This window comes from Panthera onca, chromosome A3 (genome assembly GCF_046562875.1).
Source record: "Panthera onca isolate mPanOnc1 chromosome A3, mPanOnc1 haplotype 2, whole genome shotgun sequence".
In the NCBI taxonomy this organism is placed as follows: Eukaryota; Metazoa; Chordata; class Mammalia; order Carnivora; family Felidae; genus Panthera; species Panthera onca.
In genome coordinates, this window is record NC_138341.1 from 88,838,764 (window position 1) to 88,865,818 (window position 27,055).

The window sequence follows — 27,055 nt, forward strand, 5'->3', positions numbered from 1 at the left end:
ATTAAGATATTAAAAGATTTTAAAAACCTATGCACAGAGAGAAGGCTGGAAGACTACCAACAAAGGCATTAACAGATACATGGTGGTGCTTTAACACAAACTTCTTATGGTCTTTATTTTACCATTTTCTTACTGTTATGTATTTTCTGATAATGATGAAAGTAAAACTTAATCTTTAAGCTCTTGAGTGACAGCTGTGCAGTGTAGTGTCAAAATCTCCTGTCGTCATGCAGAGTATTGGTCTGAGAATTTCTGACTGAAAAGCAGTTAGCATGTGGGTTTCTCTACCCGGTGGCTGGGAATTTGTCATTTTGCATGATGGTCATAGAAAAGTACTTTGTACAATTGTCACTTTTCCCTTTTGAGGCAGCCCTCATTATATAACAATGCTTGGGAGGACAAGGGTGAGTGAAGAGGAGATCCCTTGGAGGGGTCACCCCAGGCTGCACGTCTCCCAGGAGGGCATGTGTCCGTCAGTGCGTGGTAGGAAGGAAGGAGGAGGGAGGGAAGATAGGAAGAAGCGAGCTCCCTGATGGCTGGCAGCCGTATTCTGGATCAGTCTCCCACTCACAACAGATAATCTGAGGGTGGGGGCCCAAAGATACAGTAAGGGAATGAAGGCCAGTTTTCCTGACATTTCTCTATGCGGAGTGACCTTGCTACCCACCAGAAAGCAGAACGCTCCCCTTATTGTGAAGCATGTCAGCAATTTTTTTGTGACACCCTTATTTTGCATCATTAGAAAATATGGAGAGGGGGATTTTTCTACAAGAGTTATTTTTTGCTTCATTGATGCCTTTATTTCAGAGCTTCTAAACCCAGAATGTGGCTAAAGAGAACAGAGATTTCTTATGGATGGGCTCACTTGACAGTTGCTTGAATAGCCTTCTGGCATTGCTCTTACCATAGATGAGGTTCTGTTCTGATTGCCCAGAACAGTCTGGTGAGGGTGGCTCTGCCCCAAAGGCAGCAGCCCCAGGGTGACTTGGAGCTGGATGGTGGTCAGCCAGCTCTGAGAACAAAAAGCATTGGGGCAGTCTTGGAGAGGGTACCCCTTCAGTGACTCTTCTGCTTCCTGTTCTTCCCATTTGTGGAGAATAAAAAACTACTGGTAGCTAGAATAGTGAGAAATGCAGAGTAAACAAGTTCCCTGTGTGTTCGTGTGGGCTCAGTGTAGGATGGTTTTGCATATGTGAGGATCTGGACCACCTGTCTCTCCAAGCATCCCAGAACTCTGAGTCTTGTGGGTGCTTTGAGGTTCTCACCCAGGCTGTTCTCCAGTATGTGGCACTGAGCAGGGTGCTTTGCATGCGGTTGGGGGTCAGTAAAAGGGTGAGTGGATGACAGAGTGCTGGCTTTGGTTTTTTGCGTATTTGTTTTCCTGGAAGCCTCTGTAAGGGAAGTGTTTACACATTTCTGGTGCTAAAGGGACTGCTTTTATTTTGTTGTTTTGAATGGGTCATTTCCAGGTAGTCGTTTCTTTCTCCTCTCGCAAAACTAAACTGAATAAGGATACATGTTGCTACTGAAAAAGCTGGGCCTTCCCCCCCCCCCCCCCCATTAATAACAGTTAAGAACTTGTCAGAACAAAGGAACCCTGCTTTTCTGAAGAGATTTTGAGTTTAGACTTTAATTTGACTTCAAAATCTAGCAGGGGAAGGTTAGACACCTTGTTTGCAAACATGAGGCTGGTTGTGGGGCTCTGGTTTGATCACCCAGAAAAAGAGGGGAAGTAGGGGCAACGAAGGGTGATGACGTTCAGGAGTATTAATAGCTGAACAGTAGATTTTAGGAGGAGAGGATACTGTGCCCAGGGCTCCAGCTTGCACAGAAGTGCCTGTGGAGGGAACTAGCAGCTCTGTTCTGACGGTTGCGAATCTGTGGTGGAGAATTTCCTGCCTGTCGTCACCAGACGTCCATAACTAAGCGATGGCCTCTCACAGCGTCTTCCAGAATTTCTGATGGTTTTCCTTTTGAGGCTTAGAAAAGTGTGTGCTGAAGGGTGTGAGGAGGTTTTCGGTCACCGGGAGCCTGGCCGTGATTACTTACTTCGGAAATGTTCTCTGGTTAGCAGTGCTGTTCGCAAGCAGGATGCCAGGTTGTTCTCCGAGGGCTTGCTGGCTAATAAGGTGGATAAATCACTTGGTCCCTCAGGGGCTGCCAGCCTCTGGCCCAGATTCCTGTTCTTAATTTGCTTATTCGAGTCAGGGCTGTTATATTACATGGTGGAAGGGCTGCACCTGTGGATTTTCCACTGACGTGGTCACTTCCTGGGGAAGAGCACTGGGTTTGCCGCTTCACACCTGCATGCCTCAGTTTCATTGCAAGCAAAATCAGGGTTGCACTCACTGGCCTCATTCTGTTTTATCCGTGGAGAGCTCCCTGGGGTAGACTACATCCAGTACTTTAGCTTATTGATAAATAGGTCCTTCACTGCCGTGGTTTCAAACCTTCCATGTCTCCAGTCTCCCCTGCTGCTGGCATGACGGATTATCCTACAAACCCAGGAGGCCCACAGATGGGAACGCTTTTGCCTTTCATCTCTCCACCTCCAAACTTATTCATCTTTTCTCCTGCTGTCCTTCACTTCCCTGAAACCCTAGAGGCTTTTTTCTCATGTTGCAAGACCACAGCGCCTTCTGGACTCCTAAGGGCACCTGCTGAATTGGGGACGCGATCTCACCTCTAGCATCAGAAGAATTACTAAAATACATATTTAAAATAAGGGACCTTAGAGATAAAATCTAGGAATGAGAGGCCTCATTGACTACCAGATTGATAAAATTAGTTAATATGCAATGATGAAAAGAATGGGATAAGCTTGCACTTTCTCAAGTTGGAAAGCAAACTCTGAAAAGCAGTTTGTCTAAATCTAGAAAAGGCACAGATTATCTTTGATCTGGAAATTCCAGCCTGTGAATCTAACCAAAAAGCAAACAAAACAACAGCGACAGTGTTTCATTTATACATTCGTGAAGAACTTTGTCACAATGACAAAGCCATTATAAAGAATGGAAGGATATTGGAACATTTAAAGTACAAAAAAAGATACAAAATTTTTTATGTGGTGTGATCCTCCCCCCTTTTGTCAGTGCCAGGTGTATGTATGGGGGAAAAAAGACTGGAAGGAGTATCTTTGGGAGTATTTTAGGAGTATCTTTTTTGATAAATTTATTTCTTTATCTAAAATTTTTTTTCTGTGAAAAGGATTCCCCTATCTAGTTAATTAACACATCCATCACTTCACATATTTATCATTTCTGAGAACGTTTAGCTTCTGTTCCCTTAGCAAATTGCAGTTATACAATACGGTGCAATCAACTATAGTCACCATGTTATTATGTATTAAATATGGAGACATTATTCACCATATAGCTGAAAGGTTGTATCCTTTAACTGACCTCTGCCTGTTTCCTCCACTTCCCCAGCCCCGGCAACCACTTTTCTGCTGTTTCTATGTATTTGACTTTTAAGATTCCACATATAAATGATATGCTGTATTTGTCTTTCTCTGTCAGGCTTTTTTTTTTAACATAGTTTTTAAAGATTTTACTTTATTTTTATTTTATATAAAATATAAATTTTTATTTTTATATTTAAAATTTATATTGTAATATAAATATAAAATTTTAAATTTTATATTTAAAATTTAAAAATTATATAAAAATTTTATATAAAATAAATTTATATATATATATATATATATATATATATATATAAATTTATTGTCAAATTGGTTTCCATACAACACCCAGTGCTCATCCCAACAGGTGCCCTCCTCAATGCCCATCACCCACTTTCCCCTCTCCCTCACCCCCCATCAACCCTCAGTTTGTCCCCAGTATTTAAGAGTCTCCTATGGTTTGCCTCCTTCCCTCTCTGTAGCTTTCCCCTCCCCCTTTCTCTCCCCCTTGGTCTTCTGTTAAGTTTCTCAGGATCCACATAAGAGTGAAAACATATGGTATCTGTCCTTCTCTGACTGACTTATTTCACTTAGCATAATACTCTCCAGTTCCATCCATGCTGCTACAAATGGCCACATTTCATTCTTTCTCATTGCCAAGTAGTATTCCATTGTACATATAAACCACATCTTCTTTATCCATTCATCAGTTGATGGACATTTAGGCTCTTTCCATAAGTACTCTCTACACCCAACATGGGGCTTGAACTTACAACCCTGAGATCAAGTGTTGCATGCTACCAGTTGAGCCAGCCAGGTGCATCCCCTCTGTCTGGCTTATTTCACTTGGCAGAGTGTCCACAAGATTCATCTGTGTTGTGAAAAACAACAGAATTTCCTTCTTTCTCATGGCTGAATAGTATCGCATTGTATGTATATCATTATCATCTTTATCCACTTATCTGTTTATAGACATTTAGGTTGATTCCATATCTTGGCTATTGTGAATAATGCTGCAGTAAATATGGAGTGCAGATATCTCTTTGACATAGTTATTTCATTTCCTTTGAATATATACCCAGAAATGGAATTCCTGGATTGTAGGTAGTTCTATTTTTATTTTTTAAAGGAATCTCCATACTGTTTTCCACAGTGGCTGCACCGTTTTGATTCCCACCAACAGTATGAGAGGGTTCTCCTTTCTCCATATCCTCACTAGAACTTGTTGTCTCTTTTCTTTTTGATACTTCTATTCTAACAGGAGTGAGGTGGTATCTCATTATGTTTAGATTTGCATTTTCCTGATGATGAATGATGTTGAGGGCTTTTCGTTGGACCTGTTGGCCATTTGTATTTCTTCTTTGAAAAAAATGTCTAGTCACATCCTCTGACCATTTTTTAATTGTGTGTGTGTGTGTGTGTGTGTACACACACACACACACACACACACACACAGTTGTTATTGAGTTGCATGAGTTCCTTATATATTTCAGATATTAACTCCTTATCAGATACATGATTTGCAAATATTTTCTCCCATTAACTTGCCTCTTCATTTTGTTGATTTCCTCTGCTATGCAGAAGGATTGTCTTTTTTTTTCCTTTTTATCTTTTGAAAATTCTTACAATGAGTTTGCATAACAATTTTTTAAATCAGAAACTCAGATTTAAAAAATGTTTTTCCTCCCTCTCCTTCCTCACCTCACAGGTATACCTCAGAGCTCAGGTTTTTACCCATCTTGTTTCATCACATCTGTGGCCCATGTGGCCACACTCTCTGTCTGTAGTATTTATCAGTACTCTGCCCCATCCTCTGATACTCACCTTAGGCTTTGGTATCTTCCAGCTTTCTTTTATCTGTGTGTGTGTGTGTATCTCTAGTCTTGTCAGATGTTTTTATATTCTGCTTGGGTCTGAACACCAGTGTTCATTAGTCTCTTTCCTTTTAACATCAATTCTCTTTCCTTCCATTCCCTCTGGTCATAATCTGTTCTAGGCAGAATCAGTTCCTGTTTCCTCTGTGTTGCTGTCCTGTCTTGTATATCCCTTTCTCCCAGACTTCTCAACCTTGGCAGAACATTGAATTTACCTGAGAGAGCTTCAGAAATCCCAGGCCTGAGTTCCATCCCAGTGATTTTGGTGTCTTTGGTTTGGTGGAAGCTGGATTTGAGGGGTCTTTAAGTCCCCCAGTGAGTCTGCTGGAAGCAAGGCTGGGAACCCCTCTTCTATCTGGTGTCTTGCTGTACTTTGGGGAATCACGTGCATGGTGCGTATAAGTTTCTGGGGTCCTGACTCTTGGATACCAGCAACACCACTAGACCTACAGATCCCCAGTACTAGGCACTGGGAAAACAGCAGTGAGTGAAAATAACTCCAAGTGAGGAAGTCTGTTTTTGCACCAGCCACCTTGTCTTGGTGCTGGTCTAGCTGAGAATTTGATCAACCTAAATCAACCTCCTGTCTTGACTTCACCCGCTGGGGTTGTGCCTCCCTTATAATGAAGAAGAAACTGGTATAATCCACATCAGTGGCCAGCTTGGGCATGCAGTCAGGACATGTTTCTCAAGCCCTTATTCCCTACTCTGTTGCTCAGTCATTGAGACCAAACCTGGGGGCTCATCTTCTTTCATCATTGTTGCCCTCAGACAGGGATGCAGTGTACTTATTGTGGCTCTGACTCTGCGGCTCATAGAGGTCAGTAGTGGCTTTGTCTCTGCTTCACATTGTCTGGTCTCAGAGAGGGAACAGGCATCAGAAAATTTTACAGGACAGCATTAGGAAATCAGGAATTACAGCGAAAGGGAATCCTGTCCCTGTGTGAGGCTGGGTCAGACTTTTATGACATGGTTCTGTGATTCTCAGTATATGGTCCTGCTATAGAAACTGGGTTCAGAGAGTCATGATTTATTACAAGGAAAATGTGGACTGTTTGTATACCTGTGTGATGATGGTCTAGTTACCCAGTCAGAGCCAAGCTATAACCATGAGAGAAGAGGTAAGACATTGTATTTCAGGAAGAGTATTTGGAAGAAGGTTATCACCTCCTACAGGTGTCTAGTGAGGGCTGATGGAAGCTTCTTGGGGATGCATGGGCACCAGTGCTAGTTAGGGACTGCCAGCCCAGAGGCCCAAGGCCACCCTCAAAAGCTGGCAGGGTGTGGGTAGAGCCAGAATCATGTGCCCATCATGGCTCCTCATGGCTCTTGTGGTACACTTGGAACCTATGAGCTATCTTGTGCTCTGTCCCTTTCCATTCACCCAGTTACCAGCAAGTACAAAGGGCCTGCTGGATGCTGTTGTTACTCCATGCATCACAAAGAAAATGTCCCTATTCTCACAAGGTTTATATTCCAGTGGGGGAGGTCGACAAACATGAAACATTAATAAAAAATAACCCAGATGTGGTGAAGCTTTTTATTTTGGTTTATCCCAGTAGTTTAATTTTTCCTTTTTTCTAGGAAAATATGTCTACAGCTGATGTCAGAGTGATTACTGCCTGCATGGTCTTCTAGGATTTTTATGGCTTTCAGTCTCACATTGAGGTCTTTTATCCTTTTTGAGTTTATTTTTGTGTGTGGTGTAAGAAGTGGTGTAGTTTCATTTTTTTGCATGTAGCTGTCATATTTTACCAGCATCATCTGTTGAAGAGACTATCTTTTCACCCAATTGTATAGTCTTTCCTCCTTTGTCATAGATTAATTGACCACAAAAGCATGGGTTTATTTCTGGGCTCTCTATTCTGTTTCATTCAGCTCAGGGTGTATTTTTGTGCCAGTACCATACTGTTTTGAGTACTATAGCTTTGTAGTGTATCTTGAAATCTGGGACTCTGATACTTTCAGCTTTGCTCTTCTTTCTCAAGATTGCATTGGCTGTTCAGGATCTTACAAATTTTGGGATTCTTCATGGTGAAGGAAATCATCAAGAAAACAAAAAGGCAGCCTACTGAATGGGATAAGATATTTTCAAATGATATATCTGTTAAAGGGTTAATATCCAAAATATGTAAAGAACTTTCACAACTGAACACCAACACCCCCCCAAAATAATCCAATTAAAAAAAATGACAGAGGACCTGAATCGACATTTTTCTGAAGAAGACATACAGATGGTCAACAGACACATGAAAAGATGCTCAACATCACTAATCATCAGGGAAATGCAAATTAAAAACTCAGTGAGATATCCCTTTACACCTATCAGAATGGTTAAAATAAAAAAAAAAAACAAGAAATCATAACTGTTGTTAAGGATTTGTAGAAAAAGAAGCCCTTGTGGTAGGAATGCAAATTGGTGAAGCCACTGTGGAAAATAGCGTGAAGTTTTCCTAAAAAATTAGAATAGAATTAGAAGTAATTCTATCCAAAGAAAATGCAAACACTAGTTTGAAAGGATATATACACTCCCATGTATACTGCAACATTATTTACAATAGCCAAGATATGGAAGCAACTCAAGTATCCATATATGGATGAATGGATAAAGAAGATGTGATATATAAGTACACACACACACACACACACACACACACACACACACACAGGGATGCTATTTAGTCATGAAAAATAATGAAATCTTGCTATTTGCAACAACATGGATGGATCTAGAAGGTATAATGCTAAGTGAAATAAGTCAGTCAAAGGCAAATACCATATGATTTCACTCACATGTGAAATTTAAGAAACAAAGGAATAAATCAAAAAAGACACAAACCAAAAACAGACTCTTAACTATAGAGAACAAACTGGTGGTTACCAGAGGAGAGGTGGGGGGAATGGGTTAAATAGGTGAAGGGGATTAAGGGTACACTTATCTTGGTGAGTACTGAGTGATACACAGAATTGTGGAATCACTATATTGTATGCCTTAAGCTAATATAACATTGTTAATTATATTTGAATTGTAGGGGAAAAAAAAACTAGATGTGGGACAGACGACATGCAGATAGTTAATACTATAGGAAAGGAGAGTGGAGAATGACAAAATGATGACTTGCATGTTTGGTGCTGGGGAACATCCTTGAAGGGATTCAGTCTCAGCCAATGTCTGAAAATCTGAGTGATGACAAGGAGCCAGCTAGGCAAAGATCAAAGATTGTGGAGTAGGGACACCTGGTGCCAGGATGCTAAGGTAGGGATGACCTTGGCATTTTCAGAAACCACACAGAAGTCTGAATGGTTGTACAGTCCAGGGAAGGAGTTTGGATCATGTTCTCAGTGCACTGGGAAGTCATGGAAAGGCTTTAATCACAACAATGTGCGATCTGGTTTGCTTTAGAAAGATCTTGCTGGCTGCTGCTAAGGGAAAAGATTGAGGAAGCCAAGTTGGGAGGCAGATGACCAGGTATAGGTGATTACAGTATCACAGGCAAGAAATGATAATGATTTAGACTAGGTTGTCGTAGTAGACATGAAAATAAAAGGACATACATAGGGTTTGTTTGGAAGAATGATCAACAGGTCTTGATGCATTGGATATTTGGCATGAGGGGAGGTGAATCAAGGATAATTCCTAGAGTTTTGGCTTCAGCAACTGGATGAGTATTAATATTATTTACCAAAGTTGCAAAGACTGCCAAATATCCAAAGGGAGTATAAAGATTTCTAATTGGAACCTGTGAAATTGAAGGTACCTGTTAGGCATCAAAAGAGAGATGTCAAGTAGTCAGTGGGTTATACAAGCTAAAGACAGATTGTTGGAGTCAATCAATGGCATTTAGAAAGAGCGATAACGTGTTCCTGTTTTCCTAGGACACTCCTGATCTACACCTATTGTTCCATCATCGTTAAAGGACCCCTTTTCTCACTCTCAGCCTCACACCTCTTTGTGCTATAACTTATCATCTTTCACAGAGACAGTATTTAAAGCCACGGGCTAGAGAGTCATTAGAGAGAATGGTACAAATACAGGCAGAATTTGTTACACTTCAACATGTTGATGTGGGAGGGCATTCAGGAAACAGCCACTGGATCAAGAGAAAAGCCAGGAGGAGGTAGACTCACCCCAGTCAGGAGAGGAATGTGGCTGGGAAGGGAAGAGTGGTCACATGTGAAAGAATGAGATGAAGACACAAAGAGTGGTCACTGCATGTTGCAGTTTCATAAGGATGGTCCCAGTGGAAAGGAGAAGGTGGAAGCCCACAGGAACTGAATTGAGGAGCTAGAATGTGTGATGAGCTTGCTACATCCTTCCTGTTGTCCCACTTTTCAGATAAAAATCATAATTGTAAGGAGCTAATTTAAATGCCATCTCTTCCATTAAACTGACTTCAGATTCCAACAGTGAACTGGTTAGAATTAATTGCCCTTCTGTATTCCCATAGCACCTTGTTTGTAACTTTTCATGTGACTTTTTGTTGTTGTTGTTCATTGTGTTTTAGCCATGTGTGCCTGGCTCCTTATTAGCTATAGATCACTTGGGGGCAATGACTGTTTATTTTCCATCTTCATCTTGCCTATGAAACTTAGCCTTGTCACAGTTCAATGAACCTATGAGGCATTTGAGAAATGTTGAATGGATGAGTGAATGGATCTGTGAATAAATGAGTTAGCGAGTGAGTGAATGAGTGAATGGATGAGTGAGTAAATCATGAGTGATTGAATACATAAGTGACCAAGTGAGTGAGTGGATGGATGAGTGTGTGAATGGGTGAGTGAGTGACTGAGTGAGTGAGTGAGTGAGTGAGTGAGTGGATGAGTGAATGAGTGAATGGGTGAGTGAGTGACTGGGTGATTGAGTGAGTGAGCGATGGATGAGTGAGCAAGTGAGTAAAGGATTGGAACTGCAGTCAAATTGGTACCAAATACCTACACAGCATAACAGCCATGGGTGGTTGGTATTTCTGTTTGCCCCTTGCCCACCTCATTTGTTCATATGCAAAAGCTTCCATTTCCAGCAATGATCATTAAACACTGCAATGGATAATTGTAGAGTGGTTATTTTCTATTCTGTTGGTCCTAGGCTGCCTTTAATTCTAATGGAAACAATAGTTTCCTTTAACTGAAAATTGGGTGAATCCTCTTTAGCTATTTTTCTGTTTTCCTTGTACTGTTTGAAGGATATACTATTTATGGACTGCAAAACGATAGATTCTAATCTGAGCTAGAGATAAAATGTAAAGGGGGGCATAAAACATTTAGGAAGCGCACATGAATCACAACAGAGGATTATGCAAAAGCTTTCTCAGGAAAATGTGCACATTTTGCATTTAGGAACAGCCCAGCAAAGTGGCATACAGCTGATTTGTCATAATATATAAACCTCTGGTAGTATTAAGAAAATAAATACTATATTAAGTCTTTAGGCAAAGCCATTGGTACTAGTTTCCATCTATGAATGCAATTCTGTGTTCCTGATGTGTTGGAAATACCCCAAAACAAATGCCAAATGTGAGATTGCAGATTAAATTTATAGGGCCCTAAGCTGTGTGGAACTATATTTTTAAGATGAGAGCTGTTCTACCTACTAATTCCTCTGGGAATAAACTGGCAGAATGAGGGGAAACCCCAAAATGCCAGGTATAAGAGAAGATCTTATCAGAATTTCTGTTAGGAAGATTCAGGGAGGAAATCTGGGAATGGTATTATCTGTAGCCCTAGAAATCACAGCCTCAAGAACCTGAAGTCAAAGATGTGCAAAAAGCCCTGATGTCCGGGCCCTTGAATCAGCCTGTAGCCCTGGACAAGTCCCTCCCTGTTACTGGCATGCTGGGGGAGGGGGGTTGATGCTGGTGCTGAGAACAGCCCTCTTTGCTGAAGCCAGGTGAGGTCTCACACATCTTTCACACTGTGGCCTGTCACCAGTGGGGTCTCATTCTGTATGGTGTGACAGTTGAAGCAGTTGGACTTGGGCTTGCCCTTGGTGCCTGGTGTCACTAAGGAGGTGAGAAGAATTCTTGCTCTTCTTGATGTTATACAGCATCCCCTGGAAATGTTCAGTCATATTGTTCTGGGCAGCCTTCTTCTGGGGGGACCCACTGCCAGGGGACTCCTCTGCCCAGCTGTCAGCAGAGCAGAAGGAGGGTCTCTGGTGCCTCTTGCAGAAAGCTCCCATTGCCCAGGCACGTCTGTATACTTCATGGTCTCCATGCTCCTATAGCACCACAGACCCTGTCTCTCTGAGGGTCAGCTGGTTGCTACTCTGAGGTTTTCAGATTTAAAGATGGGAGCAGAGCCATGGTCAGAGTGAGGCCCATGCCTGTAGTCACTTTTTTCTGTCCTCAACAGATGGCCAGCATTGGCCTCCACCATCACTTGACTCCCCTCTGGGTGCTCAGATGTAATTTTTGTTTCCTTGTGGTTATTTAAGTCTGGATGTGCAGACCCTGAGAGTCTGACTAGGTAACTTGTACACAGTCCTTCCTATGTGAATTGGTCATTTTCCTTTCCAAATGTCAACTGGAAATTAAAAGTAAATTAATTTTTATTTTCTTTGGACAAGCCACACTTCTAACCTGACTTGTTATTATAGTGAATTGGGCTTTGAAGAAGACAAATTTAAGAGTATCTATAAATTATCTTCATGTTTTTTCTTTTTTCATGTTTGCTTTTTATCCCTTGAACTGAGACGAGAATCATTAAGATTTTCTTAAGAAGTTGGCTGCAGTAAATATCCTAATAATTACAACTCAGGAAATTCATCATAAATCATTGTTTTTGCTGTATTTCCTTGGACTTCAGATTTTCCAGCTGAAATTGCCTCAAGGGACCCTTAACATCTTTTATGGAGTTTGTAAACTCCCTGAGGTTGAAGAGTCTTGGACTTGGAATCTAGAACACCTAACATAATACTGGGCATTACTTACTGGGCTCAGGAAATCTTTTGAAGGAACAAAAAATATCTTCCTGTAATGTAAGTTGCTGATTCACAAAGTGGCTTCTTCACCAAAAGTGTGTTGAGGCAGTTTTGAAATCAGGACACCTACGTTCAAATCCATTTTCTACCTCCGGCTGGGATAACACTGAGCCAGCTACTTTACTTCTTTGAGCTTCTGTTTCCTCATCTGAAAAGTGAGATGGTGCCTACTTTGCAGGGTGGTTGTGAGGGGGAGTAGACCAAAGAATAACATGGCTGGTTGGGTGGATGGTATGTATAGATGTCCCACATCCATGGTGCCCTCCTCTCTTCCTTCCCCATCAGCCTGCAAGGGTCTCACCTGACATTGTACAGCATAACGTGACAGGTGGCATTACTTTGACTTGTCTTAAAGCTGGATGCTTTCACATAGATGACCAGGGAGGCAGTGAGGATGTGAGAGTGGAGGTGATATATAAACCTGGAATCGCCTCTGGGGTGTTCTGGGGTGAGCTGTGAACATTCACCCTGGGCTCTGGTCTTCAACTTTGCATTGTGGTGATGAGCAGTGCTGGGAGGCCTGTTCCATGTGATGAATGTGTGTGACAAGTGCTTGAGGGAGAGGACATTGGTGTCAGGTGGATGTCCCAATCCTCCCTGACTTCTCGCTCCAGGGGAACACTGCCACAAGACTGTGAGTGAGGAAGGGTGCTCAGTGGGAGAGGAGGACCTGCATTACAGGGAGTTGGTTAACTTCTTTCTAGTTAGACTTCCCACTGTTTAAGATAATGTGACACATTACCTGGAATCACAACTGCATTCAACAGTAGTACTGCTTTAATTTTTCATTTTCTCATATTTAGTGATGGGGGTTTCAAATATGAGTGTATGGATATTTTCCAGAGGCATAGACTTAAATTTGGGTTTGCAGAGGCTGAGTGAGCAGTGAGACAGAGATCAGAATGAGGTCACACCCACAAACCGGTGCACCCAGGTTTAAGTGTGGAGGTTGTTCCTTTCAATTCCAGTAGCCAATGGTGTGCTAAGGATGGCTTTGGAGAGCTTCAGAAGCTCTCTCCCACAGAAGCTCCACAGCCCCCTCCCCATACCCTCCATTAGTCTCCAAATAAGTGTACTTGCTAGGTAACACCAGTGACCTTGCAGGGCAGACTGAGCTCCCAGATGACCTCTGCAGCTTACCACCCACCATGTCACCGCCCTGTCCCTTCCCACAGGGACACTTCTGGGGGTGTCAGTGTTAGGAATGGTTCTGTGCAGAACCAGCCTCTTCCCGATTAGACAGGTGCAGGATAGTCATGCTTCAGGGTTGCCAGTCCTGGTCCAGGTGTGCCCGGCACCCTCTTCCCTTTGTAAACTTGTGCACGAGTGTGCTGGCACATCCATTCTGACAGACTGGCTGTTCAGACAGTGCTTCCTCCAAGCTGCCCTTCTTGGTGTGCTCTTATTTTTCATATTAGCAAACTGAGCTTTTCATTATTCCTTGTAGGTATTGAAAATGTTTTTAATTGTGAAATATAGCATGGAACAAAAGAACATCTAAACATTATGCTAAGTGAAAAGAAACCAGTTGCAGAAGACTATATTATATTATCCTGTTTGTGTGAAGTATCTAGATTAGGGACAGAAAGTAAACTACTGGTTTCTTAGGGCTTGGGATGAGGGTTGGGAAGTTACAGGGTATAGGGATTCTTTTTGAGATGATGAAAAATGTTCTAAAATTGCCTGTGGTGATGGTGACGCATATCTGTGACTGTATCAGAAACCACCAAATCACCTGATGGATGGTTTATGTCTATATGTCATATATCATATGTGTCAAAAATGAAGGCAAAATAAAGATATTTTATGATAAATGAAAAAACATGTGCACAACTTCTCAGATGATACTAAAATGAACACTCATGTACTCAGCAACCAGAACCAAGTGGAGTATCATACAACCCAGAGGTCTCATTTTGCCCCTTCTGCCCCAGAGGTAACCACTGTCCTAAATGGTGTTAATGACAATGTGTGTTTGCATCCATCCCTCAACTAGGTATAGTTTAATTTTACCTATTGGTTAATTTTGTACATATGGATTCATACGGTACCTATTTTGTGACTACTTTTAAGCACTGTGGTTTAGATATATGTTGCCATAGATTATTCCTATTCACTGCTACATATAATTCCATTGTATGAAGAATACAATTCATGCACCCATTCTACCATTGATAGCATTTGAGTTGTTGGGTGCCATTATGGCCAGTACTGACATAAGCATACTTATATTTACCTCCTAATGCACACATGCAAGGATTTCTGTAGAAATATCCCTAGTAGCAGAATTGCTAGGCTATAGAGTCCATGCATTTTTATCAATGATAGATAATACCAAATAATTTTTTGTCAAGAAGATTGTGCCAGTTTATGTTCCCAGAAGCGAGAGGTGACAGTTACTGGTGTTCCATGTTTTCAACAACACTTGGTATTCTCAGGTTACTAATTTTTGCCAGTCTAGTGGGTATGAAACGGTATTTCAGTGTGTGCATTTTCCTGATGATCAGTGAGAATGAACATCTTTTGTATATGTCTTCCCATATTAGTTAGCATTTACTGCATAACAAACACCCCCAGAATGTAGAACCTTAAAATAACATCCATTTCATTTAGCCAACAATCCCGTGTGTTGGTTGAGATTACCAGCATAGCAGGAATGTCTGGGGACTCTCCATGTGGTTTCTTATCCTGCAGAAGGCTGAGTTGGGCTTTTCATGCGGTGAATGATAGGTTCTAATAAACAGCAAGAGGGGGCAGATGCCATTGTGCACTTTTTAAACATCTGCTTGCATTGTAGTGTTGCTGTCTCATTGGCCAAAGCAAGCCACCAAGGCTAAGTTCAGTTTGGAAGAGAATTTTCCAAGGGCCTGGATCCAGGGAGACATGAATCCTGTTGGAGGACATTATTACACAACCCACCATAGTACCTACTTCCTGTATTTCTTTAGGATGTTGGTCTTTTATATTGCTGGTAGGAGTTCTTTATATAGTCTGGATACTAATTCTTTGATAGTTATCTGTGCTAATTTTGGATCAATAGAAATTCTTTTAATAAACAAGATCAACAAAATAATAATAATGGCATGTTTTCTGGGCTAAATTTGGAAAACATTACAGTGTGAAGTAAATACAGAAAAGTTATTTATCTCAAAGGAGGAACTAGAATCAAACTCCTAAAACTTAGTAATTTAACTTCTGTATCTGTTATAACTTAGTAATCAGCTATTTTAAAAAGCTGCCTACATGGAGATTTAGGATTTTTAGGAATATTAAAGACCCAAGGGGAAATTAGTATTGGTTAGGTGGGACAAAAACTCAAATCAGTTACTTGTAATAAACTTAAATAAGTGCAACTCTTTTTGAAATTCTCTTTTTAGATTCTCTATATTAACCTTGTGTATTTAGTAATATACATATTGTACTCTACATAACTTGGTTTTCTTCCTAAAATTATCTTTTAAGACAATTTGATATACTCAGAAAAGTACAAAGTTTCTAAATATTTTGAAAAAAATACATTGATGTATAAAAGGATGGATATTAAGATTTTAGACTTTGAGGGGCTCCTGGGTGGCTCAGTCTGTCAAGTGTCTGACTCTTGATTTTGGCTTAGGTCATGATCACATGATCTCATGGCTTGAGCCCCATTTCGGGGCTATCAGTGGAGAGCCTGCTCGAGATTCTCTTTCTCTTTCTCTGCCCCTCCCTTGCTCGCTTGATCTCTCTCTCAAAAATAAATAAACTTAAAAAATATTCTAGACTTTGAGTTCTCTTCCCCATGTTTTGCTTATTTAAAGCAAAAATACTCCCCAAACGCAAGATACCCCAAACACAAGATAAATATTTCACCATTATAACAAAAAAAAGACTGTTTGGGCTTAATCTAGAACTTTTACAGGGTCCAACAGAACCAGAGTTTATTTTTTCAGAGGAGTAGATAAGTGCAAACTCTCCAAATTTATTGAATTTGATGTTTACGAATGAAATGATTTCCTCATCCCCACAAGTGCTTTGTCTTCTTGAAAGGCTTCAGTTTTATCTTCTTTAGAGATGCCTCACTGTCCCAGTTTGCCTGGACCTGAGGAATTTCCTGGGACATGGGTGCTAAACCCTGGGAACATACCAGGCAAGTTGGAAGCTAGTTGGTCACCCTCTTCTTCACAAATTTCAGAAAGTAAAATTCATTGGTTTGGATTCATGCCCACATCTCTAGCCTTTAAATGTGCTTAACTTGCTTAATTTCCTTCTTTGATTATTTTTTTTTGCCCCCTAACACAAATCGTTCCTGCTGGAGGTGGAAATATTCAGGAAGCAGGGCCCCGGGACTGGCTGTGTGGAGTTGGCCTCGGGAGGGTGTGTGTTGCTCCAAAACGGGCTGGTGAGGGCTTTCCTTGTTGCCCAACGCTGACAGTTCCCAGTGCTGTTCATTTTGTCACATAGGCAGCATAGTCGCATTGCCTACGTTCATGGTTTTCATGTTACAGCCACGATTTTAAAGCAGCATATTCTGATTTTTCTCACTTAATTTAGTAGTCTCTTGGTTTAGATTGCACTTGGGGCTGTGCTTAGAGTTTTGATAAAACTTAGTTGTATATGTGTCATTTTGGAAAGGACTGTTTGGAAAATAGGACATAGAACAGGTGGTTATAAAACCACCAGATCAAATAGAGATCATGATTTCTCTTTTATTTAGAGGCAAATGTTGCTATATAGGTTGACATATAAAGATATATAATACATAATTTAAGGAAATATTCAGGAAGTAGAGACTAGGGAATACGTATATGAGCATTTTTTCTTATGATGCATTTTCTTCATTCTAAAACTATTATATTGTTTAATTTCTGTCTTAACAGTTCCTAGATCTGCCCTATGATGTTGTGCAGCTTGTGCACTGCACAACTTGGAGTGGGGGGGCGGGCAACTGTTCACATTCCAGTTATCCTAGATTTGTCTTGAGAAAGGGATGCCTTTTCTGACTTGCATAAGAATGCTCCTGGGCAAATGGAAGCCAGCATGACTGCCTCCCTGACCCTCCCAGCAAAGGTACTTTACAGAACACACGAAAGAAATAAAATTTTTCTTCTGCTTACATTTTATAGCCTTCCCTACCCTCACTGTAGTACCTCATATCTCTGACCTGAGACAGTTGATTTGTTTTCTAGTTTTTTTTTTTTTTTTTTTTTAATTTTTTTTTTTCAACGTTTTTTATTTATTTTTGGGACAGAGAGAGACAGAGCATGAACGGGGGAGGGGCAGAGAGAGAGGGAGACACAGAATCGGAAACAGGCTCCAGGCTCCGAGCCATCAGCCCAGAGCCTGACGCGGGGCTCGAACTCACGGACCGCGAGATCGTGACCTGGCTGAAGTCGGACGCTTAACCGACTGCGCCACCCAGGCGCCCCTGTTTTCTAGTTTTAACACATAGCAGCATAATGGTATAGAGCACAGAGCCAGGGGCCAGTGCTGCAGTGTTCTACCTGCACAATCCAGGGGAAGTTACTTGCCCTCTCTGTGCCTTACTTTCCTCATCTGTACAGTGTGGGTGGTTCCTTCCTCAGTGGGCCATTGGGTGGGTTAAATGAATGAATAGGGTAAAGCACTCGCAACTGTGAATAACATGTTGTATGTAAATGCCACAGCCTTGTTCAGCTTTGCCTCTGCATTGGTCTAATGCACAGCTGTGTTTAGTAAGACTGAATCTTTTTTTTTAAACCAATACATTTTTATTTAAGGAATTTTATGTGTGATTCCTTCTATAGCCAATCACCATAGTTCCTCAAAGTCAGAATCATAATCTTCAATACGGCCCTTTTAAAAGGAACTTTTTTTGTTCATCCATAGTTCACTGTCAGTCCAGAGCTCTTCAGTTTGGCTTCTTTGATCTCCACTTGAATATGGGCATACTTCAAAAATTCCCCATCTCTAATCTTTGGGATCTAGTTTCTTTATGTTAGGACCCTAGAAGTCAAATTGTAAGAAGTGCACTGATTGTGCACTGATCTAGAATTGTTAGTCCTTGTTTCTAATATTAAAAAGTCTTGTTGCTTCCCCTCCATGGCTTGAGCCCAGCAGATGCTGTTATGGGTCTCACTGTCACCACGGCAATAAACTTGCTGTGATGGTAGCAAAATGTGTGTCTCAGTGTAGCCGCGTTAACAATCTCTGGACACCATGAGTGACAGTGCCCATTTCCATCTAGAATGAGGCTTTAGCAAGACTGCACCTTAAACTCTGATTAATAGGTAAGGGCACAGGTAGAGAAGTCATGACCTATTCCTTGACCCCATGAGAAGAAGGCCAGGTCAATAATCATTGTCTTTGTCTCTTTTCTTCTGGGATTTGCTTCTCCCTGTCTCAGCAGCACCCCTCCCCCCACCCCCCAGTGTGTGATTGTCTATTTATGTGCTGCTTCTCCTGTGAGATGGAGCCTCTTCTATGATGGAAGCTTAGATTTCCAGGACTTTGCCAGGTACATGGCAGGGGTTCAGGGACATTCAGCTTCAGCGAATGGATTGGGTCTCCTCTGGGATTTGGGAGGCACTGCCTCTCCAGGGCAGTATTTTCTCTCTGTGTCATAATTCTCGTGGTCAGGCCCAGCCAGGCGGCACTCACCACATACCCCATTCTGGTCTCAAAATCCAGAAAAGTGCTCCAGAAGGATATTGAACATCCGTGTGGGGCTCTGTAAGTATCATTTACATCAGAGCTTAGATGGCACTTTTGACCCTGAGTCAGAGTTGTGACCTAAGCAGGAGAGGAGGGTTCTTTATGAGGAGTTGTGCAAGCTCACAGTCCTCACAAGGCTAAAGGAGAGGCCGGCGTGCCTGTGCCATTATGTATGTGTGCACACATGTAGTTCTTTCTTCGTGTGTGGGGTTTCTCTTACCTTATCAAATGTAGGCAGCAAGTTGAGGCCAAGAATGGTGTGTTCATTCCATTTTGGTGTTTCTCAGTGAGGTCACCATACCAGGATCCCAGTAGACAGCTTCTCATTTATTGAATGAAACTTGGGTAAAGCTGTTCTAAGAACAGAGGGCATTGGGCATATTAATTTTTGTCAAGTTTGCCATTAGCAATGAATCTCCGGGTTGTTTTCATGTTAGTAGTCAGTATAAATATCTGTGAGGCTGTGAACACATTTAGAATTTCTAGTCAACTAACTAGAAAATCATCAGCCACAGAAGATACAAAATTAGCAAATACCTATCAAAATAAACTCGACAGTTCTTATCAGACATGCCATAACCTCTATAAATATGAGATGTCAAATGAGATGTACCTAAGAATTTGGTCAACTTTTAGAAACTGTTGGAGAGAACTTTCTGAGTTGTTTTAAGCAAAGGAATGATCAGAAGTGTAGAAGGCCCTCATAGTAGCTTTCAGTAAGTACTGTCTGTGGCTGGGTCCAGAATCCCAGCTGGGGTGCGCCTTACTGATTTAATGAACATAATAACATGGAGCAAGCTGCCTGTTGCTTCTGCTTTTAATAGCAGAGGTTTTCAGAGAAATAAGCCAACTAAATTGGTTTTTCTTCTTGTCTCTTTAATTATCCCTGCTCCAGGCCAGTGAATCGAGGCATAGTGGTAGGAAGGGAGAGAACATCTTTATTTTCTTGCTGCAACCAATGGTATATACCCTTTACCCTTTGCTGTGTGTGCTTGTGCACAAACACACATACTCTCTGTCCACCCTCTCTCTCCTGATCACAAATGTGAGTGCATATTTTTTCACACCGGCTTTCTCACAAGCCTATAAATGCTGCTCTGGAGAGACTGAGGGTGTGGCCCGTGCTGCTGTGGCCTCAGTGCCTTTGCAGAGCACCCGCGTCCTCAGTGCATGTTCCCTGAGCTGAGAATGAGAGAAAAAGTAGGTTGACACCACACTGTGAAGACACTGCCAGTTCCGTGGAGCCCATTGCCCCACCAGTGCTGGCTCAGCATAATTCCAGGAATCCAGGCGGCCGCTGCTGCTGCAGGAGTCCTGAGGTGAGCTCCGAAGGCATTCTGACGTGCCAATTTAATGGGATTTTAATCTCATTAGGGATGCAGACGAAGCACTGTCATCGCTGGAAGGAACGTAAGTGATTCAGGCTCATGATTTATTTAAACATGGAGGAAAGGGCTCCCTTAGTGAAACAGGAAAGTATCTGAAGCGCAGATACTTTACGGTGCAGGCGCTGCCAGGTCCCTGGGTGTGGGTAGCCCAGGGACCCCTTGGATCTGGGTGTGTTGGGACTTTGAGAGCTTCCAGAGAATTTGTTTAGAGGATTGTGCCTTGGTTTTTATTGTTACTTTTCTTCTTAGTCTTGACGGCCTAAATTTTATCTCCTAAATAGTTTTTTCTTTTTCTCATTTTCTCTGGATGGAGTTAAGCTTTATTCAGTGAAAGGGAAAACTTCAAGCTGTTGATGAGTGAACCACTAGAGAAAACAGCAAAGGAGGATTTTATTTCAAGGTACCTTAGGTGCCGGAAGACAGACAGTGGCATCTCTTGTGTCCCATTGCCCCAGAGACCAGCTGCCATCCACTGACCGTATTTTTATGCGTATTCATGAAGGGAGATGGATGGAGCCTTGTAGGGAACCAGCAGCTCTTCTCGGCGGCAAGGCTTTAAACTACCTCTTCCCTTCACACTGCCCAGCTTGACCTCCACTGCACCTGAGTCCTCTCGGAATGTGCCCATCCACTTAGTGGCGGCCTCAACACCACCAGAATCCCTCTTGTCCACTCCAAAGTCTCTGTTCACATCCTGGGAAAATGCCCATTGGGCCAGGAGTTGTTTTGTTTTTTTTTTTTTGTTTTGTTTTTTTTTTTTTTGTGCCACGTGGGCACAAAGATAAGTCCTTTTTGGAGAGGCTAAATCAAGCCATTCAGTCCATCATGTGACAAGGAAATAATAAATCAACTGTCTGCTTTTCAACTCTGTGGGCTTCACAAGAAGAAAGAAAGGAAGCAGCCTTGAGGCCTCCCTGTAAGGGCAGCTGCCCTGTGTCTGTGCAGTGCCCACAGGGAGGGGGCAGGACCAGCCTATGTCTGGGCTGGAGGTGGTTTGCTGGGGGCAGTCGGGGAGGGGTGGCCTGAGGGGAGCAAAGCTAGTGTTACTTTCTTCCTTGAGTTGTCTGGGGCCAGGATGGTTCTGCCTGCCACTAGCTTCCTAAAGAAAGTTCTCTCTCGTTCTCCATGCATGGTGTGTACTCTGTAAAGTTTCTGGCATGTTATCCATTTCCTGAATTACACAGCTAGAGCTTCCCCTATCTCAGTTTCCCAAAAAAGCAAGTAACCCAAGTGCAGAAACCCAGACTAAGAATATGTTTTATGTAAAGGAGACAGAGACGAAGTTCAGGTGGAGATTGTATTGGAAACTCCTTTTCCCAGATGAGTCCCCATAAACAACGGCATGCTGCATCCTGAAACCAGGGTCAGGGCTGTCCCCAGGCCCAATGTGAAGCCCATCACCTTGGCTTTTGTGCCAACCATTTTGGGAGACTTTTCCCCCTTTGGTTGGCACCATGCTTGTGCACACACACATACATGTGAGTACTTTCTCTTTTGTGGCTCAAGCAGCCTTGCTGTCCCTGGACCCCAGGAATCTGCTTGCCCTTTGGAAACAGGCTTCTTATAAAGACTTTCAGATTGAGGGAAAGGGAAAGACCCTGGTGCTGATTTGGCTCAACTGTTAGAAACACCAAGGAGCTGCTGGCTAGTAAGACTTTAGCCGTCAACCTATACTTATATAAGGATAAATTTACCTTAATGACCCCTAGAAACAAATACATAGTGCCAAGACTTCCAGGCATCCTTTGCAGGGGGTGAAATGAATGTTTACTGAAGGGATATTATTTGGGCAGGTCAGTATGACAACCAGAGGAGATTGTGCTCAAATTTTCAAGAGCAAGAAGCTGACAAGTCAAGAGGACTGCTAAATCTAGTGAACCAAGGTTTCAGTGAGGGTCTCTGGAAACTGAGAGCCTGAAGGCTTTCTATTCCTTCTGGGTATTGGGGAAGCTTCCTCCTGCCCTCAGCTCACTGCTGTCAAGGCCAGGCTGACTCTATGAGCTGGCGAGAACCGTGTGCTGCTGAGGGACGCAGGCATGGTGTCACGACTCCAGTCCTCACTGGTAGTCCTGTCCAGCACAGGTGACTAGCTGTCTCTGCAGTCATGGCAATTCCTGTAGCCTAGTTTCCTGTGTTGGGATGTGGAGCAGACCACCACATGTGATCCTGTTCTGATGCAGCTGGTTGCCTCCTGCCTCTGGGAGCCCTACTCTGGCTAAGCTGTGGTGGCTGAGCTGTGACTGTCAGAAGGTCCTGGTTTGTCCAAATGCAAGACTGTACACAGTGATTTAAACCAGCAAGCTGTTCTTATGTTTGCTACTCTTAGTATGGGTACTCCCAGGTCAGAGCAGGCACATGACCAGGCTTGGCGGCCTAGACTGGGCTGGGGGTTGGTGAAGGCATCTTCTGAGCTCTGACTGCCTGTGGGGAGCTGCTCTCATAGAGCTAATTGGCTGTGCTATTCAACCACCATATCCTGTGGTTGGGGTTTTGCCTTTAAGAACAAATTGCAGAGAGACTGTCTTTTAGGCCACTGCTTTACCTGATTCTGTCCATCCCATGCTCACCATGCCCTTCTACCTGGGTGGCCAGGGGAGGATGGCTCTGCATCCACCTTCGGGTAAAGGCAGCTTTCAGAAGGGAGAGACAGCTTTGGGCTAGCAGGGGATCTGGTTTTCATGTGACTTCATCATGAGATTTTTGATACACACCTGCTGTCAGATCGTAAATGATAGACGCGACATACCCATGCAGTTCAAGCTAAATCACAAAAGCTGGGTCAGGGGATTCATAAGGCTCAATTCTCAAATAGTGTGTTTGTGCTTCTATAGCCTCTGGGGTCTGACAGAGGAGGCTCTTGGGCCCTGAGATAATGTTGTGGCTGGTTCAGAGCCTGCAGACAGAGGCCTGGCTCTGACACCCTCTGGGACCACCACTCAGAGCTGTGTTTGTGTTGCGGGGAGTCTTAAAAACCCACAAAGAAGGCAGGCTGGGGTTCCTGTGGGTTCTCTGTTATGATTCCCCTGTGCTGTATGACACAGTGATACATTGGCCAAGCTACGATATCCTAAGAGAGTGTTCACAGAGCACTTTTTCTCACAATGCCCTGGAGTTACCATGTTTCAGAGGCACTTTATGTGGGAGAAGTTGGTGGCAGGGAGGAGAATATGAGCTAAATTAAAATAGAATGATTTCTATACTTGCTCTTTCTGCCTACAGAAGAATTTTTTTCTTTGATTTTGTTCATTTCACTTTTGTTACATGGAGGGTTCAAATAGATGACTGTCGAAGGGGCTATGTATGAAAATGGGGCCTCCCTTGATGTCTGTGTTAGGGCTACATGCCTGGCTCTGTGTGCTTCTAGTATTTGGGCAGCGTCAGGCTGAGGGACGGAGGGCAGTGGGCACTGCCTGAGCCCTGTATGTGATATACCAAGAGGAGCAGGGACCCAGGCTGAGGCACCTGTGTTCTTGGATGCCTTGAGAGCTTTCTCTGCTTATATTCTCTCCTGAACCTACCCCAGCCAGAGAGATCCTTCGCAAGTGGTACCCTGAATGTTTTTTTGGTAGAGAGATGCTTGCAATGTTGACCTCAGCCTAAAGCAGAGGGGTTCTTTAGAGTCTTTTCATTTTCTAAATTCTTAGCACATCTTGGTAGTAAATGCATTCCTGCGGCTTTCCTGGTGGTTATTTATAAACTTGCAGTGCACTAACTAGGCTTGACAACCCTGTCACTTAGCCTTGTCCCTGGTGGAAAAACCATGCAAACTGTCGCCTGAACTCCAGGGCTGGTGCACAGTCTCTGCTGACCCTTGGCTGGGATGCCAGGTGTGGAGAATGAGGGGGTATGTGACCTTGGTCAGGGGGCTGAGTGGGCCCCATTGAGGGACCCAGGTGAAGGGTCAGTATGCTGTGGGACCAGGTGGGATCTAGTAATGGGCAGGGCAGCTGGTGGGTAAGCCATCCCACACACCCCGGGATGGCAGGTCATGAGACAGAACTCTGAGGCAGCCGCAGCCAGGCTGTCACAGTGGAAGGGTGCAGGAATAGGCACACCCACCCGAGGGGCCAGTGCCGCAGGCAGCTCTGATCCTCCTCGCACAGGCTCTGAGGAGAGAGTGGGCAGCACAGAGCCTTGTGCTTCTCTGGGAAGCTGGAAAGATAAACTCCCCTGTGTTTTCTGGGGGAGTCAGAACCAGAAGAGCTTCTGTGGGCTCCTGGGAGGGAAGGAGTGGGTATCCTGCTGTCACCACTCACATGTGTCTGATGCTATGAAGTTCAGAAGGCACTTTCAGGGAAGTTCCTTCATTCTTCACACTGCCCCATGGAGCCTTGTGTGGGTCATTATTGCTCTGCCTCTGAGGGCAGAGCCCTGGGCCCAGGTGCCCCCAGGAGGCACTGGTTCCAGGTCCATGTCCTCTGGGAACAGAGAGCAACCCAGGCAGAGCAGATGGTGCCAGCTTTCATTGGCTCAGGGGCCTGGTAGGGACTGTGGTGGAAGAGTGCCAGCCTCCGAACCTGCGTATCTGGGCTTAGCCTCAGCTCCGTGCTCTTGCAGTTGAGCTCGGTGGTTTTTTTGTGTTTTTTTTTAATGTTTATTTATTTTTGAGAGAGAGAGGGAGACAGAGTGTGAGTGGGGAGGGGTAGAGAGAGAGGGAGACACAGAATCTGAAGCAGGCTCCAGGCTCTGAGCTGTCAGCACAGAGCCCAAACCGGGCTCAAACTCACAAACCATGAAATCATGACCTGAGCCGAAGTCTGATGCTTGACAGACTGAGCCATCCAGGTGCCCTCCCCTTAAAAAATTTTTTTTTAACATTTAGAGCTTGGTATTTTCATCTGTGAAGTGGGTACGAGGACATCTTTCACGTAAAGTTCTGACCCATAGGAGAACTGATGGGTCATTTAGGGACAAAGGAAGCACATGGGAGAAGCTGCCCGCAGCCATCCATAGGGTAGGGAACAGGGAGGAGGGCAACAGCATAGGACTTGGCCTGGGATGGCTTACACGTGCCCAGTAGCCTTGTACAGTGTGGGGCACTGCACCATGCAGGCCTTCAGACATTCTCTGCTCTGTTACACAGATCTGGGAGTCAAGCCCAGGGAGCAGTCTTTCATTTGGAGTGCTGTAGATAGAGGGACAGAACCCCTTGCTGATGGTTCTTCCTGCCATGTAGAACAAAGCACTGATGAAGAGGTGAGAAGAGGTGATTGTCCCCTTTCTGGGCTCAGGGAAGCCTGCATGCTAGCATTTTGCTGAACAGCAGGAAGCAGGAGTGCTCATCAGTTGTGAAGATGGCATTTCGTTTGTTTTCATTGTAGTGGAAGCAGAGCGCAGTAAAATGAGTCAGGAGGGGTCTTCATTTGGCCAAGGCACATACCTATAATCCCTGCTGCCTCCTAGCCACAGTAAGCAGCTGGAAAGCAGGACAACACCAGCAGATGCTTACAAAAGGGGAGGGATATTCAGGTAGAAGTGCGTGGAATTGCAAGAAATCTTATCTGGCCTTTGACAGTGTATGCGCTGGTGAACCCCCACCCCGGCTGAGCAAGTCAAGTTAGGACCCTGCTGAGTGGGCAGGAAGCCCCTTTGTAACATACCTTTGCTCATCACACATGACAAAATCCGTGTGCTTCCTTCCTTCCCTCCCTATTTTATTTAGAGATGCAGGTCACTCAGACTGGCTGTGTGGATGTGTGTGCATCCCCCACAGATGGAGGGTTTCTTTCCATTCAGCCTGAGGAAGTCATGTCTGTGTTATTTGGCTTTACGCCCATTGACTGAAATCCACGCTACATCACACAGACCTATACTGCTGGAAACCTCTGTGAGGAAGGGGGAAGTCCACTGTGAGTGGGTGATGCTATAACAGGAAAAACATATATCACTGGATGGAGTCAGTCCTCCACCTGGAGCTCAGGCCAGCTTCAGTGTGGCAGGCATAGGAGGGGTGCAAGAGCAGGCCTGGGCAACGAATGACACCTATTAGTGTATGGCTGGGCTTGGATTCAGGAAGCGGCCTGTGGGATTGTGCCCCCACCCCATAGTGACCCTGCACAGATGTCTTGTGAGGTAGCCCACCTGGCTTTCAAGGAACACCCAGAGAGTGGCTGGGGGCCTCTGGTTTTCTCTGCCTGTGACAGATGCACAGTGTGTTTCTCTTTGAGCTTCCTGAGCAGAGCAAAGACTGCAATAAGTTAAATGCTAGTGAAGCCCTGGGTGAGGCCACTGGTCATGGTCCATCTGTCTACCCTCATGTAGGACCAGGAGTTGAGAGCTTCCTGTCTAGGGTGAGAATTAGTGACTGTCCTCCTCACACAGTTACCCCATGTTTCAGAACGGTTCTATAGCATCACTCTGTTGCATCTTTAGACATCTCCATGGGAGGCGGGTGGATGATCCCCATCCTACAGAAGGGGGAAGGAGCCCAGCAAGATAGCACTCTGCCCAAGTGCTGGATTCAGTGTGTGGTGGTACAGGGACTCTGGACAGAACTAAGGTGTATTTCCCTTGAGAGTATTATGGGATAAGAAATAAAACAGAACTCCAAGCTCTAATAATTCCATCTGTAAACTCTGGACAACACACTAATTTGTAACTATTTCTTCCTGAGTACCTGTGACACTAACTAACTGGGAAGTTCACTTGCCAGTGAAAATATATGTCCTTGTAACATCTATTTAAAAACCTTGTTTACTCCAAGACTGTTCAGAGTTCTCAAGTATTCCCCTCCCATTTCTTC

At 43.6% G+C, this 27,055-nt stretch overlaps 1 protein-coding gene and 1 non-coding gene across 2 annotated transcripts in view; one reads left to right on the top strand and one right to left on the bottom strand.

The window, feature by feature from the left end:
• Positions 1–27,055, top strand: part of SH3RF3 (SH3 domain containing ring finger 3) — a 373,186-nt gene that overhangs the window by 95,913 nt on the left and 250,218 nt on the right. The window lies entirely within an intron of this gene.
• Positions 18,333–18,467, bottom strand: LOC132672764 (small nucleolar RNA SNORA1). The gene has a single exon (XR_009607678.1). It is a non-coding gene; the product is annotated as a small nucleolar RNA SNORA1 (small nucleolar RNA).